Source organism: Capra hircus, chromosome 20 (genome assembly GCF_001704415.2).
Source record: "Capra hircus breed San Clemente chromosome 20, ASM170441v1, whole genome shotgun sequence".
In the NCBI taxonomy this organism is placed as follows: Eukaryota; Metazoa; Chordata; class Mammalia; order Artiodactyla; family Bovidae; genus Capra; species Capra hircus.
The window spans coordinates 25,533,044-25,553,394 of NC_030827.1; the positions used below are offsets into that span (position 1 = coordinate 25,533,044).

Consider the following 20,351-nt stretch of genomic DNA (forward strand, 5'->3'; position numbering starts at 1 on the left):
GACTAAAAAGATGAATTCATTTTCAGGGTATCAATGAGGAACACAGAGAACAGACCTATGGACACAAGAGGAGGGAAGGAGGAAGAGGGTGAGATGTATGGTGAGAGTAACACGGAAATTTACAATACCATATGGAAAACAGACAGCCAATGGGAATTTGCTATATGACTGAGGGAGCTCAAACAGGGGCCCTGTGACAATCTAGAAGGGTAGGATGGGGAGGAAGATGGGAGGGAGTTTTGGGAAGGATGGGACATGGGTGTACCTATGGCTGATTCTTGTTGATGTGTGACAGAAAACCACAAAATTCTGTAAAGCAATTATCCTTCAATTAAAAAAATAAAATGGCAAAACAAAAAAAAATGTCTACAAATAATAAACAATGGAGAGGGTGTGGAAAAAAGAGAACCTTCCTAAACCGCAGAACAGTATGGAGGTTCCTTAAAAAGCTGAAAACAGAGTTACCATATGATCCAGCAATCCCATTTCTGGGCATGTATCTGAAGAAAACTCTAATTCAAAAGGATACATGTACTCCAATGTTCACAGCAGCATTGTTTACAAGAGCAAAAATGGAATCAATATAAATGTCCACAAACAGATCAATGGATAAAAATATGAAATATTACTACTAAATTTATTACAGAATATATATTATGGAATATTACTCAGTTGTAAAAAGAAAGAAATACTACAACATGGATGGACCTAGATATTATCACATTAAGTAAGTCAAAGAAAGACAAATATCACATGACATCACTTATATGTAGAATCTAAAAAAAAAAAGACACAAATGAACTTATTTACAAAATAGAAATAAACACAGAAAATAAACTTATGGTCACCAAAGGGGAAAAGGAAGGAGGAATAAATTAGGAATCTGGGATCAACAGATACTCACTACTATATATAAAATAAACAACAAGGACTACTATAGAGCACAGGAAACTATACTAATTATCTCGTAATAGCCTATAATGAAAAAGAATCTGAAAAAAAATAGGTATATATATATATAACTGATTCACTTTGCTGTACATCTGAAAGACTGTAAATCAACTACAATTTTTTAAAAGAATTTTTTAAAAATATAAAGTCTCCAACATGCAATACTAGTATTCAATATAAGGAAGAAGCAGGACACAACCTAACAAGGAAAAAAGTCATTTTCCAGTCATCTATAACATCATTGTCCTTGACACATTTAAAACCCAAATATTTATTTCATAAGGAAAACAAAAATCTAAAATGCTATCTTGCTTAAGAAGATGCTGGTATGAAATATTTTAAATATTCTATACTATTGTATAATCGTATGAGCCCACAGATGTTACTGTAGTTAAGTACTGTGTTAGGCTATGAAAGGCAAAAGGTGAAGAAAACAGTTCCAACTCTCAAAGAACTTACAACTAATGGGAAACATAGACAAAGAAATAGGCAATCACAATGAAGTATAACCAGTACCAGAAAGAGGTAAGACATAAGAATAAGGCACGCTAAGACCACATAGAACTGGTATTTAACCTAAGCTTGTGAATTCAAATAATGCTCTTTAGAGAAAGTGATGGTAATGTGCCATCGGAAGGATAAGTAGTACTTAAATATCCAAAGAGTGCTGAGGTGGGGTAAGAGACAGGAAGATCAGAGGGGAAACCAGAAGAAATAGTCTGGGCAGACAGAATCTTAATTACGTAGGAGCAAGAGCATACAAGTGCCAGCAGTCAGGGATAGCAAGTAGTTCACAACAGCCAAAATATAGTTTGCATATGGCTGGAGACGGGGCCAGAATGGAACTGAGAAGAGGATGAAGGTCAAAGAATGAAAAGAAGATGCAGGCAGGGAATATGAAGGCCTTTCTGACATGTTGAGAAGTTCGGACTTTATCCTACAGGCAACACAGAGAACAAACTAAGACCAAAGACAAGTAGACCAGTTAGGAGGTAGGATGAAAGTAACTACAGCTGCAGTAAGTATGGAAACTGAATGTTAGGAAAATGAATACTAGAACTGAATGACACTGATAGGAGGCCTAAGAGGGAGAAGACAGGAATGATACCTAGGTTTCCGGCTCAGATAACTGGCTGGGTATTGGTAACAATACTAAGGGAAAAATGAGAGGAGCAGTGGAAGCGATGATCATTATCAACTTGTTTCAGACACACTGCGATTCAGATGCCTGTGGAAAATCAAACAGTTCTTAGGGTCTAAAATTCAAGAAAAAGATGCAGTTATATATCTTAATAAGCCAGTCCTCTAGCAGTAGAACGAATTACTGTCTCTTTGGTTGAAAAGTAAACAATCACTAAGGTAAAACATCAAAGATTTAACTTGAATTTTTAAATGTTACTAAAACATTTTCTACTCTTATTTGCATGTACATAGCCTGAATTCCTTGAGTAAAAAGTATGTATGATACAAACGAACTATATACATTTAAGCTTTCGTGTAAACAGGTGGTAACTGAAGTCACAGCAGATAATGAGATAGAAGAAGAGTATACTAGTCTCCTATTGCTGCCGTAACAAACTACCACAAAGTTGGTGGAGTGAAACAACATAAATTTACTCTCTTATAGTTCTGGAGGTCAGAAATCCAAAATGAGTCTCACAGGCTAATAATAATCAGTGTGTCACAAGGCTGGTTCCTTCTGGAGGCACCAAGGGAAAATCCCTTCCTTATCTTTTCCAGCTTTTATAGTCTGCCTCACCAGTGGTCATAGCACTCTAGTCCCCGCTTCTGTGGCGGTATTTCCTTCTCCTCGGACTCTTCCTGTGGCCTTCTTATAAGAACCATTTTTATTACATCAGGCCCAAAAGGATAAGCTGCCACCTCAAAAGCCTCAATTTAATCATACCTATAAAGTCACTTTTACATTCAAGGTCATATGTTCTGGGGATTAACACATGGACATTTTAGAGTGAAAGGGTATTATTCAGCCTATCACAGAGTATGCAAAGAAACAAGGTATTGGTAATTTTTAAATTGAATGTTGAGTTCACATCAATTCATTTTGCCATTGTGCTTCCTAAATATATATATACATGCATATATTCACATGTATATAAAGTATTATATAATATAAAACACTTTTAAAAGAGTAAAGAACTATAAATCAAACTCTGAGAAACACTGCCAGTTCAAGGAAAGGGCAAAAGCTGATGGGCATTCAAAGTGAGAAAAGCCAAAATAGAAGTGAAAGGAAGACTCTTTCAAGAACGAGAAAGCCATCCTTTTGGATTGCAAAGGCCATGTAAGATAAGGACGGAGAAAGGTCTTCTCATTTAGCAGCAGGTTCACTATCGACCTTGATGAAAGCTATTTCAGAGGAATGATGGATACCAAAAATAGATTACACTGAGCTGAGGGGTGCATGGGAGGTCACAATCTGGAAAAAGCCAGGTGCAGACACATCTTTTAGATACTCGCGAATAAAAAACTAAGTAAACACAAAATCCAAGATGCTCCAATAATCCAAGAAGAGGAACTAGAATCTGGGTAAGATTTACAAAAGGAGGGGACGAAAAGGAGAAGAAAGGAATGAACACTAAAAGAAGCTTCAAGAATAATGACAATGATGATTCTGTTGTTACAATTTATTAGGCCTTATCATATGCCAGGCACTGCCCTAAATACTTCATAAACTTTATGAAACAGAGGTTATTCCGTCCAATTTACACAACAGAAAACAAGCACAAAGACAGAGCTAAGCATTGTCAGAGTTGGACTTCAAATGCAGGTAGAGTTGACTCTAATAAAACTGTGCTTCTAAATACTATATTAACTGATGTGATGGCTCCAATGGAGTAGTTCAAGTATGAAAAAGCTAAAAATATAGCCTGGCAGCATGGCTACTATCAGCAGTTAACAGAAAATCTCTAGAAAGCAGTTTTTCCCAAAACTAGAGTCAAGGACACTTAGCAAAGAGACTATTAAGAGAGTTGGCCACATCAACGGTTTGAACTTAAAGCCAAAAGATTAAATTTGGGACCAAAATAAAAACGCGAGTCCTAAAAGGGGCCATTTACAAGCAGTAATTAAGATGCATGAATACTTAAACCAGTAACTTCAGTAGCAGCAGAATACCAATGTTTTAAGTCTCAACTAAAGGAAAAGGAATTTGTGAAATAACCCATGATGCACTGTATGCATCCCAGAACTAACTATGCAAGAATATGGTATGCTAAAACATGTTAATAAGATGGACAACAAGGCTGTCACCATAGCAATCAGTCACAGACAACAGTGGAACAGGAGCATGAGCCTAAACAGTAGCAGCAGAAAAAAGTCCTCAAAACTATCATTAAATCATTTAGGCAGTATCAGTGAAGAGAAAATATATGATCATTCACCCAGGTTACTGGCCACTCGCTGGATCTGTTACATTCTCAAATTCAAAGAAAATTCTATAGGTTGATCTTTGTCTGCTGGGATGTTATACAGTCACTGGTCAACTGGTACATAATACAGGAGTATTGTGCCATCATGAATTTTTTTTTTTTTTTAACAAGAATCATCTCTTTTATTTATTTTACAGAGTAATGGTTTAATCTGAAAACACTTGGGCACAGTAAATATTTTGACATGAAAAGCGTCAGAATGGGCACCAGAAAAACAGCAACTCATCTTACACACAATAACTAGAAAATATTTTTGTCTGATCATTTAAGGGTTACAAATCCTGAGAATGTTATACATTGAACAAACTAGGTACTACCTGATAATTAAATCTTGCTTGGAAATCATCGTTTAAAAAAATGCTCTGAGGTACAAATCACCTATGTATTAAACATGAATCTTTTACATTTTACGAAGACTTTAAACAAATATATCAAATGATTATACTTCAGTGGCTCTAAAACAGCCATCAGTCAGGTTCCAGGACACACTGTTCCACGATTTCCCCTAAGTTGGGGTTCTCCATGGCAGCCACCACTCGCTCTTTGTCATTTATCTGCTTGTTGATATTCTCCTCTGTTGAGTGGGTTCCTTCAGAAATGTAGATTTCCAACTTATGTTTAAACGGTAAACACCACTGAAGTTTTTACTCTTAAGCACAGCCCAATAAGAGTCTCCAAAGAGCAATGAGGTACCATTGGCGTGAACCTTATAATAACCAAATAGTCATCTTCATTAATCTCCTGAACCTCCACACAACTTTCCGTTATCACTTCCAGTTCTTCTAAAGTATTGGGCTTCTCTGGGTCCTGGATGGTTCGAATCAAATCATAAACTTCTAGCGCTTTCTCTTCCATGATCTGGGGCTGCCGGGCAGCTCCCACTCAGAGAGGCCCGAGAGCCACAGGAATCTGCACAGTGTCCAAGAGAGCAGTCTGGACACCCACTCCATCCTTATGTTTCGCCATCCCTGGCGACTGCCCATGAATTCTTTAAACATGGCATTGTCCTCTCCTCTGGAGAACTTCTATTATTATTTACAGTTAAGTGAGTTGTAAGACTTCAGTTTCCTGATCCTTTGTCATGTCCTTCAAAATACTGGTGAATAAAGCAAATTCTAAAAAATATGAGTTATTTACAACCTTAGGAATAGATTGTGCTGTGCTTGGTCACTCAGTCATGTCCAACTCTTTGCGACCCTCTGGACTGTAGCCCACCAGGCTCCTCTGTCCACGGGGTTTCTCCAGGCAAGGATACTGGAGTGGGTTGCCATGCCCTCCTCAAGGGGATCTTCCCAACGCAGGGATCAAACCCAGGTCTCCAGCTCTGCAGGTGGATTCTTTATCTTCTGAGTCACCAGGGAAGCCCAAGAATAGATTAAACTATAAAATAATTATCAATAGATCATCTAAAATGAGATCATTCACTTTGATGAAATAACATACATAAAGCAATTACCACAGTGTCTAAGTGTTCATAAATTACAGCTATTAAAATTATAGGACTTCCCTGGTGGCTTAGACGGTAATGCGTCTGTCTACAATGCGGGAGACCTGGGTTCAATCCCTGGGTTGGGAAGATCCCCTGGAGAAGGAAATGGCAATCTACTCCAGTACTATTGCCCGGAAAATCCCATGGAGAGAGGACCCTCAAAGTAACAGGTTACAGAGAGTCTTTTGAGTTATAAGGAAGCCTATAACCAATACCTTTGGTGCTCACATTACATTCCCTCGACCTGTTTTTCATTTCAGCCCCAGCCCCAGCAGCTCAGACTCAGGTCATCTTCCAGTATTCCAACTGAAGTGAACCCATTATGCCTCAGGGTCTTAAGGAGCACTATAATAACTCAAAAGCACAAAAAAAGCTAACACCTTCAACCAAAAGCAAACAAGAACCAGTGGGTAACTGTCCAAGCGTTCCAGCTTTCAAATGAATAATCCTGAAAGGCATTCTGTATAATTCTTAAGTGATTCCATTGAAATTAAACCTCTTACTGCTCACTGCAAGCACTCTCATTTATCACCCTTTTTTCCTCCTTCCCTGTCTCACTCCAGAGCTCCTCACTTCTAGTTCCTAGGTCAGTTTTCAAATAAACCACCTATATCCATGTTTTTGTTTCATACTCTTCTTTGGGAAATGCCAATCTAAGACAAAGCCCACCCATAAGACCCTAAGAAATGATCATCCAGCCTCTGCTTGAACACTTCTATCCTACTATGTTCATCCTCAAAGCAGATGTTCTAAGAGTTCACATTCTAGCAAAGTGCAGAAATGCAATCTTGGAGACTAGAAAAGAATTACAAATATTTATTGAATGAGTGAACAAACTTTAACAAGCGAAGTGCCAGAGTTCTTTAAGAAAAAGGTTAAGAGGTCAGTCTACACAATATATACAGACATTATTTGTTCTCTGGACATGACTGAGCGACTGAACTGAAGGATACTATAAAATATTACTGGTTTTTAATTTTTCTTCAAGAGGCCCAGCTTTCATTACAACTGACTTCCAGAGTTCCTATAATCTACATGCATGATACCTGTAGGATAACTAACATGTATCCTGTTGTATGGTACAACAGGAATAATAAAATTACAAACAATGACCGTAGTCTGTTTAATCTGACTCAATTGAATATTCCCAAGACTTTTAAACTTGGTACCAAAAAAGGGATTTTTTAGTCCCTTTCTAATGATAAAACTATGAGATATAAGCCTGAAAACACTTCCATCAGCTATATCTGCCACATTGAAAAAAAACAATCTGACATAGTAGTTGACAAATGACAGAGACAAGTTAGAGAGTCTGGCAGCTTTCTAGCTCTGATCCCTGGGACCAGTTAGCTACCCTTCCCCTTCCATTGCTTGATCATATAAGTCAATTGCCTTTTCCTGACTGTGCTACCTGTTTGAATTTCTAGGCTTCTGTAACTTGTAACTGAGAACAGCCTAAAACAAGAGCTAGTATAAAGAAAATGCTGCATAAGATCTAATGCTCTCTATGGAGGGCTGCAAAGCCTGGGATCCATGAATCCTCTAGAAATCTCAACTCTCGATTTTATATATTTCTAGAGATATACACATCTCTAGAAAGAAGTCAAAATAAAACTCAAAATAAAACTCTGACTTCTATACCCGCTCAAAGAAATTAAGATCTATTGGTTGGTGGTCTAAACCAAGGACTCGATGTATTTTTCTGCCAATTAACATGGATAACAATCTTCCATCGTTGATTAAATGCAATAATTTTCTACCAAGGGAACATGTATTTTCTTTGAAACCCTTTCTCTGGCCCATTTCTAAGACTCTCCGACCACAGTTGAGAATCAATGGTTTAGAATATGATTGTATGAAGAACTGTTGGGAGTCGCTTATCTTTTATTCAGATGTGCTAAAATATGAGCAACTTTAGAACTAGATAATTCATTCTACACTGGCTGGCCGTGGTAAGATGTAATAAGCACACTCTATTCTCTCTCTCCCACTGAATGCAATCATAATCTCTGGACATGATACACGGAAAAGTTATTTTACCACTGTAAAGTAAATAGCAAGCAGATTAGGGAAAGGTTATCAGAATTCAAAGTATCACTCAACCAGAGACGAGTCTGTCATATTATTTTTCCCTCTAGTATCCCTTGCCTTCTGCTTCACTGATTATGCTAAAGCCTTTGACTGTGTGGATCACAACAAACTGTGGCAAATTCTTAAAGAGATGGGAATATAAGACCACCTTACCTGCCTCCTGAGAAATCTGTATGCAGGTCAAGAAGCAACAGTTAGAACCAGACATAGAACAATGGACTGGTTCCAAATTGGGAAAGGAGTACATCAAGGCTGTATATTGTCACCCTGCTTATTTAACTTATATGCAGATTACATTATGTGAAATGCCAGGCTGAATGAAGCACAGGCTGGAATCAAGATTGGCAGGGAAAAATATCAATAACCCCAGATATGGAAATGACACCACCTTTATAGCAGAAAGCAAAGAGGAATTAAAGAGCCGCTTGATGAGGGTGAAAAGTTGGCTAAAAATTCAACATTCAAACAACAAAGATTTTCATGGGCTCCAAAATCACTACAAATGGTGACAGCAGCAATGAAATTAAAAGACGCTTGCTCCTTGGAAGAAAAGCTATAACCAACCTAGACAGCATATTAAAAAGCAGAGCATTACTTTGCCAACAAAGATCCATACAGTCAAAGCTATGGTTTTTCCAGTAGTCATGTGAGAGTTGGACCACAAAGAAAGCTGAACGCTGAAGAATTGATGCTTTTGAACTGTGGTGTTGGAGAAGACTCTTGAGAATCCCGTGGACTGCAAGGAGATCAAACCAGTCAATCCTAAAGGAAATCAGTCCTGAATATTCATTGGAAGGACTGATATGAAAGCTGAAGCTCCAATAATTTGGCCACCTGATGCGAAGAGCTCATTGGAAAAGACCCTGATGCTGGCAGACTGAAGGCAGGAGAAGGGGGACAACAGAGGATGAGATGGTTCGATGGCATCACCAGTTCGATGGACACGAATTTGAGCAAGCTCCGGAAGTTGGCGATGGACAGGGAAGCCTGGTGTGCTGCAGTCCATGGGGTCACGAAGAGTCTAACATGACTGAGCGACTGAACTGAACTGACTGATCCCTTACCTAAACTTAATGTAACTGCAAACTTAGAAATGAGCACTTCAGGAGAAGCATCCTATCCCAAGAAGCTAGAAAGAGAACTAACAGAAATGTGTGACTGTGTAAATCATCCATTTTTTTTCTATTTACTTTGTTTTCTCATGCACCAAGTGGTATACATGGAAACCTAAAAGAGCCAAAAACTAGAAGCAAGGAAATCTTTTTCTCCATTCATTGAGGTGTTGGTCCTACCTTCTTATTAACAGAATGACAACCTCAATGAGGTACAGAGATTGGACAGAAGAAATAAACAGTCCCTATTCACAGAATGCATGATTACCTACTTTAAAAAATCCCAAAGATTCTACAAAATACATAGAGAACTAACAAATGAACTTAGCAAGGTTGCCTGCAAAGTCAAACACACAAAAATCAATCATATTTCTATACATGGCAATGTTCAATTAGAAACTGAAATCTTAAAAACAAGGCTATTTACCATAGCTTCCCCAAACTGAGATATGTAGGCATAAATAGAACAAAACATATAGGATCTGCACATTCAAAACTATGAAACACCAATGAAAGAAATCAATAAATACATGAAGACACATCCATGTATATGGATTGGAGGGGTCAGCATAATAAAAACGACAGCTCAGGACTTTCTCGGTAGCCCGGTGTTGAAGTCTCCGATTTCATACTGCATGGGGCCCTGGTTCGCTCTCTGGTCAGGGAACTAGATCCTCATACCACAACTAAGAGTTTGCATGCAACCAAGACCCAGGGCAGCCAAATAAATATTTTATTTTTAGAAATGACAACTATGCTCCGATTTTGTTGTTGTTGTGCAGTTGCTAAGTCATGTCTGATTCTTTGCAACCCCATGGACTGTAGCACACCAGGCTTCCCTGTCCTCCACTGTCTCCCAAAGTTTGTTCAAACTCATGTCCATTGACTCAGTGATGCTAACAATTTCATCCTCTGCCACCCACTTCTCCTTTTGCCTTCAGTCTCTCCCAGGATCAGGGTCTCTTCCAGTGAGTCAGCTCTTCACATCAGGTGGCCCAAGAACTGGAGCTTCAACTTCCACATCAGTCCTTCCAATGAATATTCAGGACTGATTTCCTTTAGGATTGACTGATTTGATCTCCTTGCTGGAGGGATCCTGAGGGACGCTCAAGAGTCTTCTCCAGCACCACAATTCAAAAGTCTCATTATTTGGCGCTCAGCCTTCTTTATGGTCCAACTCTCCTCAAATTAATCTATAGATGTAAAGCAATACCAATCAAAATCCCAGCTGGAATTTTCAGAGATATGGATAAAATGATTCTAAATTTTAGATGGACAAGTAAAGGAACTCAAATAGCTAAACAGTTTTTGAAAAAGAATGAAACGGGAAGAATCACAACTCCTCAATTACAATACATTAACCATAAAACTATAGTAATCAAAGTCTGTGTGGTAATGGCAAAGGGATTTAGATCAATGGAATAAACCCTGACAAATATTACTGAACACTGACAAAGGTCCAAAAATAATTCAATTATAAAAGAATAGTCTTTACAATAAATGGTGTTGGAACAAACGTACATCTGTATGCAAAAAAATTAACCTCAACTTAAATCTCACATTTTATATAAAAATTCACTCAATATGATCATAGATCTGAATAAAAACATTTCAAAGCCTCAATAAGAAAACAGAGTAAAAAATATTCATGCCCTAGGGTTAGGCCAAGAATTCTTAAATACGACAACAAAAGTACAATAAATAAGAGAAAACAGCTGGTGAACTGGACTTTATCGGTATTAAGAACTTTCACTCTCGAAAAGATACTGTTAAAAGAATGAAAAGAAAAGCTACAGATGAGCAGAAAATATTTGCAAACCACAAATCCAACAAAGGACTTATAGCCAGAGTATTTTAAGAACTCTCAAAATTCAACAATAAGAAAATAGACACCTCAACTTAAAAATGGGCAAAAGATATAACAGACACTTGGCCTCAATATTATCAGCTATCAGGAAATACATATTAAAACCACAACGAGTTATCTGCAATGGAAATGCAAATCAAAACCACCAGACACCACTTCATACTGAAGTGAAGTCGCTCAGTCATGTCCGACTCTTTGTGACCCCATGGACTGTAGCCTACCAGGCTCCTCCCTCCATAGGATTCTCCAGGCAAGAGTACTGGAGTGGGTTCCCATTTTCCTTCTCCAGGGGATCTTCCCGACTCAGGGATCGAACCCTGGTCTCCCTCATTCCAGGCAGATGCTTTAACCTCTAAGCCAGGACAGTTATATAAATACAGTAATAAGTGTTGGCAAGGTTGTGAAGACCCTCATTCACTGCTGGTGGGGATGTAAAGTGGTGCAGCCAGTTTGGAAAGAGTCTGGCAATTACTCAAAGGGCTAAACACAAAGTTGTTATATTATCCAGCAATTCAACTAATCTGGATATACCCAAAAGAATGAAAATCTGTGCCACACAAAAACCTGTACACAAATGTTCACAGTATTGCTGTATGCCTTTGCAACCCCAAGAACTGTAGCCAGCCAGGCTTCTCTATCCATGCAATTTTCCAGTAAGAATGCTGGAGGTTGTTGCCACTTCCTCCTCTAGGGGAATCTTTCTGGTCCAAAGATTGAACCCATGTCTCCGGTGTCTCTCGCACTGGTAGGCAGATTCTTCACCCCTGGGCCACCTGGGAAGCCAATGTTCATAGAACATTATTCATACTAACCGAAAGGTAGACACTCCCAATGTCCATCAACTTGTGGATAAACAGTGTGCTATGTCCATTCAACAGAATATCATCCATCAATAAAAAGGAATAAAGTACTGATACATGCTACAATTCAGATAAACCTGGAAAACATTAAAAGAAGCTAGTCACAAAAGGTAACATATGATTCTCTTTGTATGAAATGCCTAGAGTAGGCAAACTTAAAAGACAGAAAGCAGATCGTGGCTGGCTAGAGCTAGGGAACGGAAAAAACCACAGTGAAGGCTAATGAGCACAGGATTTCTTCTTGGAGTGATGTTCTAAAACTGACAGTGAACAGTAGCAGTTTACAACTCTGCTAAGTCATATCTGACTCTTGCAAATCCATGGACTGTAGCCTGCTAGGCTCCTTTGTCCATGGGGTTCTCCTGGCAAGAATATTGGACTGGGTTGCTATTTCCTTCTCTAGGGGATCTTCCCAACCCAGGAATCGAACCCAGGTCTCCTGCACTGCAGGCAGATTCTTTACCAACTGAGCTACGAGGGAAGCCCATAAATATACTGCTGCTGCTAAGTCACTTCAGTCGTGTCTGACTCTGTGCGACTCCATAGACGGCAGCCCACCAGGCTCCGCCGTCCCTGGGATTCTCCAGGCAAGAACACTGGAGTGGGTTGCCATTTCCTTCTCCAATGCATGAAAGTGAAAAGTGAAAGCGAAGTCGCTCAGTTGTGTCCAACTCTGTGCGACACCAGAGACAGCTAGAAACCATCAAATCATACATTTTATATGAGTGAATTATGTCTCAAAAAAGTTGTTTAAAAAAATACAACGAATTATCACCAATTAAAATGGTTAAATTTTAAAATATTGACAATACCAATGTTAATAAGGATACAAAGCAACTAAATTTTATACATTGCTGCTAGAAAAGCAAAATGGTACAACTACTCTGGAAAATGGTTTTGCAGTATCTTATAAAGTTAAAGAATATTACCTGAGGCTTCCCTAGTGGCTCAGTGGTAGAGGATCCATCTGTCAATGCAGGAGACACTGGTCCAATCCCTGGTCTGGGAAGATCCTACATGCCGCGGAGCAACTAAGCCCATCTGCCACAACTATGGAGCCTGTGCTCTAAGGCCCAGCAACTGCACCTAGTGAGCCCATGCACTGCAGCCACTGAAGCCCCCTTGCAGTCTAGAGCCCATGCTCTGCAATGAGAGAGGCCACCTCAGTGAGAAGCTCACACACCAAAATCAGAGAGAAATCCCCACTCACTGCAACGAGAAAAAAGCCTATGCACAGCAATGAAGACCGAGAACAGCCCCCAAAAGTGTGTTACCTATGGCCCAGGAATCTCCCTCCTAGATATATATGCTAGAGAAATGAAATGTTTACACAAAATCTTGTATACAAATGTTTAAAAGTGGCTCTATTTACAACTGCCAAAAACTAGAAATAATTCAAAAGACCTTCCAGGGTTAAATGGATAAACTGTGGTACATTCAAACAATGGAATATTATTTAGCAATAAGAAGAATGAGGTATTGATATACACAACTTAGAAGACTCTCAAAGGCATTATGTGAATGAAAGAAACCAGTTTTCACAAGATTGTATACCATATGGTTCCATTAATATTACAGTCTCAGAAATCACAAAACTAAGGAGATGAAGAAAAGATTATTTGTTGCCAGAGATTACAGGGAAAGAGAAGGAGTATTTTTGGGTAAAGTATTTTGTTATTCTGTACCCTGATGACTGAGGTAATCACACAAACCTATACACGTGTTAAAATTCTTAAAACTGTTCACCAAAAGAAGATAGTGAATTTTTCTTAATAATTTAAAAAATTTAAAAATGTTAAATCCAATCAAGAGTCAACTTTTTTATGATTTCAATTCACTAAACTACCACATTTGATCATCTCATTTAGTTAAAAATACAGTATATAGTTCAAAGATAGATACTGGAAAAAATGAAATACATCCTAAGGAGTACCAAGAAGTATCAGGAAACTTGGTCATTAATTAGGGGTAAACAAACTAGACATGCTAAGCCTGGAGCAAGAACTCAGAGGGAAAATGACTGATGACAAATGTCTTCAACTAACTAACGGGCTGACATATGTATAAGGGTTACAATTTTTCCATATAGTATTAAAGAGAAACTTTATTTACCAGTAAGTCAAATAAAAGTACAGAGGGCTTTCCAAGGCTACCAGAAATTCACCGTATATTCCTCAAGTATTAGATAATCAAGAAGCAGAAAGTTCTGGGGATTCCTGCATTAAACAAAGGATCAGACAGGACGGTCCAAGAGTTTACTTCCACCTCAAACATTCTATGAATCTATGAACTATAACTTCTACAGTTAACCTACCTACCAAAGTAGAAGACACTGAAAATCAAGAGAGTATCCCAATCAAAAATGTATCCCTATCAAAAAGGTATCCCTTTGTGTAAAATATCACCTTTCATTGCACAAAAATATTTAATAGTACTCTAAGTTTCCAATTTTAAAAAGACCAAATAAATACAAAACCTTAACAAAAGCCTTATTAAGACCTATTTTATTTCTCTAAATTTCATTTGTACTAAGGACATTAAATTCAAATTATTAATGACCAATTAAATCTAATTTCATTAGACATAAAAGACAAACGTTACAAATATAAATTTCATGCAAACGTCTGTAATTATATTGAAGAAATTTCTTGAAAAAGTACTCTTTCCACACAAAGGGTGGTAGTCCTCAAAAGAGCCAAAACATCTGTATTCACTTTAAAGCTCATCAGGACAGACTGACATTTTTAGGAGAAGCATATGGCTTGCTGAACAGTCATCTAGAACAGGATCTTTTGTCTAGTAAACCTATTCAAGGACCATTTACTTATGTGTCGAGTGGATGAATAAAGAAAAGAACATATTTTTGAGTCCTAGAAAATGCAAAGAATTAAATCCTTCATCTAGCGTTGTTAAGGATACAGCAAAACACATTACAGAAGCAGCCAGATCTTTACTCTCAGAGATAGTGCTCTCACACATCTGAAACAATTCTAAGAAATCACTGAAACAAAAGAACTCTAGAAAAGCTTTCTTAGAGAACTATATCCAGCCAAAGACCACCTCCCTAAAAAAGTCATTTCCATTTTAAAGGATAAAACACTTTCTTCTTAAAACTCTGAAGGGCAGAGTTCAACAGCTGCGCTATATTAAACCTGAGCCCTTCCAAAAGGAAGAACAAGAGTCTCTGGAGAGTGAGTAACATGGCCTGCTTTCTCCAAAATCATCAAAATGCCTGCTTTGCCTCAAAGGAAAGTATCTCCTGGAAAAAGCCTCTATAAAATACATGGGTAAAAAACATAAAACTTAGATTAGGAAAATATACAAAAACAGAAACATTTTTGCTGGTTTTTTAAAATCTCCACCTAAGGTAAAATGTCATTTGACATCCTTCAAGATATAGCATGGAAACTATGAAACAAAAACAGTAGTTTTCAGCCTTCCCTTCCCTTCAGAATCACTACAGAGCGAGATCTCAACCTAAACTTAGTGAACCAATATATACTGGGACCCAGACATCTGAATTATTTATGCACACAACAGGTGATTTTGATGCATAGCAAGAGTTTAAAGACAACTGAACTAGAGCACGATCCCATAAGAAAAAATTTAAGTCTAGACAGTAAAGTCAAGAAAAAAAGGTCACATTTGAACAACTAGTTCTAAGGAACCTTAGTACTTTAATCTATGAAATACCATTTAATAGTTAATACATTTAATATTAATTAAATATTCAATATAACTTAAATATTTAATATAATTTAATGTTTACTCTATTAAAATACTAACAGAATTTGAAACAGAAATTCTGAATTGTTCTCATGCCATTACTTAAAGGACAAAAGACTTCAAATAGTTTGCTAAAATATTCAAATATTTGGATGAAAGTTGTTATGAAGAATATGATCACTGCAAAGATTCCATCAGGGTGTCTGGATATTGCAAATTGAAAAAAAATATTATAATAAAGAGCTCATGTAGGACAGAGGAGCTTGATGGGCTGCAGCCCATAGGGTCACAAAACAGTCAGATACAACATAGTGACTAAACAACAATTATACGTATTATACGTATTATCCGTCAACATTTAAAAAGTTCAAGGCTGTAATCACAATAAAGTAAATTTCAGCCACCAACAAAGCTTTAATTCTATTTTATACAAAATTCTAATAGGTTTATTTGCTCGGTATTCAAATCCATTATAAATGAAAAGCAGTAATGGAAATGCTAAAGGGGAGCAGACCAGTCAAGGAAGAACACAAAAACACTATTAAAAAACAGACACAAGAACTCAGAAAGCACAGCAGACACTTGATAGTTTTTAAAGGCAGCAGAATACAATAACTTTTTCCCAATGATCACAAGGGTAAGGAAGAAAAATATGGTCAGTATTCTTTGTTCAATATATATTACATGGATTTTGTTTAAGAGGGAAAGACAGTATAATCATGAAGTTACCTACAGTCTCTAATCAGAAATAATGACAAACTTTAGGGGAAAGATCCTTACCACACACACACGTACACACACACACACCAAAAAAAAGCCCCAGTTCCTCAATTGGAGACTCTCATTGTACAAAAGGAATAGTGGAGTGAAAGTAAAGAGCATCAGAGTCTTTCAAATAAAAAATATACCTTGCTAAAAGGAAAAAAAAGAGAAGACAAGTTATAAGTTACTATTATCAGACATAATATTTCTTCCTGCAAAAGTCACATATTCCTTTAGCTAAGTCAGACTATTTCCTAGTAACGTAAACTTGAAAATGTTTCCTCATCTGACAAATAAGAATAAAAACATCTAAGTTTGTAGGATTACTTTGAGAAATGGGATAACGAAGGTAAAGTCCTTGGCCCAGTGGCTAATACACAGTAAGTGAGAAATTTTAGCTGTTATTATTAATTTGTACTCAAAATAAAAATCACAAAAATTGTTCTCAATGTTCACCAAAGGATATATTTTAGAAGCTTTTTCATTTGAAATGGTCTTATCCTGTTTTCACCCTATCCCCAAACAGAGACCTCTTCTAACATGTATTATACAGGAACCAAGTTGGCTCATTTGTCTTCACTAAGTCCCATGTACTATTATTAACTTTTAAAAACTTCAAGTAGATTGCAGACAGCAAGTCTAATAATCACCTTTAGTTACTATTATTCCTAAAGAGTTCAGAGGTTCTGTGAGTACACTTTCTCAAATAAATTCATTTCCATGTCTTTTTTAAATCTGAAAACAAAAGAGGAATCAGGACACTTCTCAAAGAAATATATGAATACAAAAAAGATCTATTCATGAGACTTCAATCCAGAAGTTAACAGGGTTTTAGGTGAATATCCTAAACGCAGACCCCTGCAAACGATTAGAAAACAATGCGCGTTGTAGATATTCTATATCCACATTTAGTAGGTTATTGCCTACCTGGTTTTCACTGATGAGGCTATTAATAGAAATACTACCTAGGGCTTCCTGCTTTTCCTTACCATCTCTGAATATGTATTTACTCATCTATGTGATAAGCACTGTTACTGTAAGACCCATTACACTAGATGCTATGAAGTATAGAAAAATAAATTAAAAAAATTTTTATCCCTCCAAAAGCCTGTGACCTAATTACTGATATATCAGTGCACATACCAAAACCTGCTTATTTTCATGTGTATGTGCAAGAGTCAGTATAGGCTGTTACGCTGAGGTAGTCGACAATCCAAACATCTTTGTGGCTTGTAACAAATTTTATTTCTTAGTCTCTTTATATTGTATATAACCTATAATAATCAGCTCTGCTTTTCCCCATGTTATCTTTATTCCAGGATCTAGGCTGAAAGGAAAAAGCCCACCTGGGACAGCAGAGGAAAAAACAACATGGCAAAACATGGGAAAGTTCCTGGAGCTAGTGTCTGACGTGACCTAGCTATTTCTGGTTAGGATTTCATTGGTTGAAACAAATCATTTGCCAAATGGGGCAGTGATGCATAACCCTGTCACAGGGAATGTAAATGTTATAAATAATAATATCATCTACCACAATATCCATCAACAAGATTAAAAAAAGAAAAATATTCAGCCTATTCAAACCAATAATAAAATCAACACATATTTAGGTAAAATTTACTATGTGCCAAGACATTATTCTAATATTAGACTAATTAGAACTAGTCTCTACACAACTGCACTCATTTCACAGGCTAGCAAAGTAATGCTCAAAATTCCCTAAGCTGGGCTTCAACAGTACATGAACCAAGAACTTCCAGATGTTCCAGCTGGATTTAGAAAAGGCAGAGGAACCAGAGATCAAACTGCCAACATCTGTTGGATCATCGAAAAAGCAAAAGAGTTCCAGAAAAACATATACTTCTGCTTTACTGACTACACCAAAGTCTTTGGCTGTGTAGATCACAACAAACTGTGGAAAATTCTAAAGAGATGTGAACATCAGACCACCTTACCTGACTCCTGAGAAATCTGTATGCAGGTCAAGAGGCAACAGTTGGAACTGGACATACAACAATGAACTGGTTCCAAATTAGGAAAGGAGAACATCAAGGCTGTATATCATCACCCTGCTTATTCAATTTATATGCAGACTACATCATGCGAAATGCCAGGCTGGATGAAGCACAAACTGGAATCAAGGTTGCAGGGAAAAATATCAATAACCTCAGATACGCAGATGACACCACCCTTATGGCAGAACTAAAGAGCCTCTTGAAGAAAGTGAAAGAGGAGAGTGAAAAAGCTTGCTTAAAACTCAACATTCAGAAAACTAAGATGATGGCATCCAGTCCCATCACTTCATGGCAAATAGATTGGGCAACGGTGGAAATAGTGGCAGACTTTATCTTTTGGGACTCCAAATCACTGCAGATGGTGACTGCAGCCATGAAATTAAAAGATGCTTACTCCTTGGAAGGAAAGTTATGACCAACCTAGACAGCATATTAAAAAGCAGAGACATTACTTTGCCAACAATGGTGAATGTAGTCAAAGCTATGGTTTTTCCAGTAGTCATGTATGGATGTGAGAGTTGGACTATAAAGAAAGCTGAGCACTGAGGAATTGATGCTTTTGAACTGTGGTGTTGGAGAAGACTCTTGAGAGTCCCTTGGACTGCAAGGAGATCCAACCAGTCCATCCTAAATGAAATCAGTCCTGAATGTTCATTGGAAGGACTGATGCTGAAGCTGAAACTCCAATCTTTGGCCACCTGATGCGAAGAACTGATTCGCTAGAAAAGACCCTGATGCTGGGAAAGACTGAAGGCAGGAGGAGAAGGGGATGACAGAGGATGAGATAGTTGGATGGCATCACCAACTCGATGGACATGAGTTTGAGTACTCTGGGAGTACTGGTGATGGACAGGAAGCCTGGAGTGCTGTTGTCCATGGGGTCACAACGAGTTGGACACGACTGAGTGACTGAACTGAACTGAGAGTGCTCTAGACTCACTCTAGAGCAGGAGCTCAGAGTGTTAAAATGTTTAACTAGTTTTTAAATCTTCTAAGACTCGATGGACGTGAGTCTGAGTGAACTCCGGGAGTTGGTGATGGACAGGGAGGCCTGGTGTGCTGCAATTCATGGGGTCGCAAAGAGTCGACACGACTGAGCGACTGAACTGAACTGAAGAGGAATTCAACAAATATGTCTGCTGATGAAAACAGACCAACTAATTATGGATATTTTTAATGAGGAAAATAAGCAAAACAATGAAACCTATTAGAAAACACATTATAAACACTGCAAGCTCACAAAACTTGGTCTTGATACATTCCAGACAGGAAAAAGTAGCTACCCTTAAGAGAGGAATTTGTTTATCTAGCAGAAGCCAACCTACCAACTTTAAATGTCCCAATAGCTGAAGCTCCAATACTTTGGCTAACTGATTCAAAGAGCTGACTCATTGGAAAAGACCCAGATGCTGGAAAAGAATGAAAACAGGAGGAGAAGGGGCAACAGAGGATAAGACAGTTGGATGGCATCACCGACTCAATGTACATGAATTTGAGCAAACTCCAGGAGATAGTGAAGGACAGGGAAGCCTGGCCTTCTGCAGTCCCGGGTTCCAAAGAGTCAGATATGACAGCAACTGAAAAACAAGTGTTCCTCAAATTTAGGCTGAGACAGTTTCTCAGCAAGGTGTAATATACAGAGAACTCTTATCAAACTTAGTACCTCTTACTCATTGAAGGTTCCTGCAAACTCACAATTTCATACTGGCTTATCTAACGCCGAAAAAGAAAACAGAGCAAGAGAATACAATACAAAACAGGCCTCACAAAAAGGTCCCATACATTTAGCTCCCACCAGTATTAATAGCACACCCTCTGAAGAACCTAAGGAGCTATTTGAGATAAACACAAGACAGTCCTATCGAGAGAAGTGATAGAACAGGGCTAGGTGAGATAAGTATACATGAACAGGTTAAAGAAAACAGCAACACTGTATCAAATGTCCTGAGTCCTAAATACTGCTATTTTGAAATAAAATGCCATTTTTCTCTGGGCTTCCCTAATAGCTCAGCTGGTAAAGAATCCGCCT

At 37.8% G+C, this 20,351-nt stretch overlaps 1 protein-coding gene and 1 pseudogene across 1 annotated transcript in view; both read right to left on the reverse strand.

Moving 5' to 3' along the window:
* Positions 1–20,351, reverse strand: part of NDUFS4 (NADH:ubiquinone oxidoreductase subunit S4) — a 113,931-nt gene that overhangs the window by 90,268 nt on the left and 3,312 nt on the right. The window lies entirely within an intron of this gene.
* On the reverse strand, positions 4,577–5,350 carry LOC102170362 (annotated as a pseudogene).